The sequence below is a fragment of the Muscardinus avellanarius genome (genome assembly GCF_963383645.1).
Source record: "Muscardinus avellanarius genome assembly, chromosome: 10".
Classification (NCBI taxonomy): Eukaryota; Metazoa; Chordata; class Mammalia; order Rodentia; family Gliridae; genus Muscardinus; species Muscardinus avellanarius.
This window is the reverse complement of record NC_137796.1, coordinates 71,032,158-71,033,577: the sequence shown is the minus strand read 5'-3', so window position 1 is coordinate 71,033,577 and position 1,420 is coordinate 71,032,158.

Here is a 1,420-nt window from a genome sequence, read left to right as displayed (position 1 = left end):
GGAGGACCCTGGGAGGACAGGTCGTGTGAAGTGCTGGTGGGATCTCTTCGGTGGCCTCCCAAGCTCCCGGCACCCTGGCTGAATTGGCACAAGGCCACCCTTTGTTCCCTCCAGGGAGGCAACGTTGGTGGTCAGGGTGAAGATCCCAGGTCACTGGAGCACCCTGTCCAGTGCCTGCCTGCATGCCTCCGGTGATGGGACTCTGACCACCACCCACACTACTGGGTAGCCGGCCATCTGCACCCAGGTTCCCGCTCAGGGCCCTCTCATGGCTCGGGGGTGGGAGACCTGTTTCTGCCCCTTCCACCAGGCACAGAGCGGTGGCCTTGGCACCCTGCCAGTAGCCACTTTCGAGAAAACACCTTTCTTCCGTGTAGCCAGGTACTAACCTGGCGGACCCTGCTTAACCTCTGAGATCGGACTAGATCAGACATGTTCCGGGTGGCGTGGCTGTAGACAATATCTTCCTTCCTAAGGGTCGTGCCCGGACAAGCCAGAAGGGGGGGTCATCAGACATTTCTGGTGTCTTAATCCAGTCTCTGCAGCGGAGAACAGGCAGGGTAATTTAGGGTCTGCAAGAGGTACTTTACTAAAGGACCGTGTCTCAGAAGCTCCCAGTGGAACCCTGGGGAACAGGGAAGCAGGAAACAGGGGTCTCCGGGTGGAACAGCTGGAGGAGGCTCAGGAAGAGAGGCCCCTCCCGCCCCACCAGCCTCAGTTTCCCCTTCTGTTGGTGTGGAGGAGTGATCCACGCCTTGCCTGGCGCCCTTCGCGGTCAAGCCCCGGGAGTGAAGGGAGAAACTAGTCAAGAAAGTTCTGTGAACATCTGAAAACAGGCGTCTCAGGCTCCCCGGAAGTTTTGGTCTCCCCCGGCCTCAGTTTCCCCTTTTGTCAACGGGCCTTTGCTTCCACTTCTCCTTGGCAGATGGGGTGGATGATGGGAAATAGGGTGGATGATGGGAATATCGGAAGGCTCTGCAGGCAGCGTTAGCAGAACCCAAGGCGGGAGCCGCCAGTCCCGCGGCCCCGCCCCTCTTCTCCCCTTTGATTGCCTGGAGCCTGGAATGGAATGGGGGCGGGACCGTTGTGGGCGTGGTCTTGAGGAGGGCGGGGCGTGGTGCCAGGCAGGAGCCTTGTGGAGGTACGGGCCGTGGGGCGTGGCCTAGTGGGGGCGTGATGTCCAGGAGGCGTGGCCCACCTTACCCGGGCCTCGGGGCGGGGCTTTAGGGGGCGGGGCCTCTGGGGGCGGGGCCGGCGCCGCTGGCGGGCTGGGGGTCGGGCTGCAGCGCGGGTGGCTCGGGTCCCCGCGGTCTTCGGCTCCCGGTCTGCAGCTCGGTGGGTCCGTGCGCCCCTCGAGCTCCCCGCGGCCGGCCGAGCCCGGCCGGGCCTGGGTGGGCAGCGCCCGCGCCCCACCGCCCGC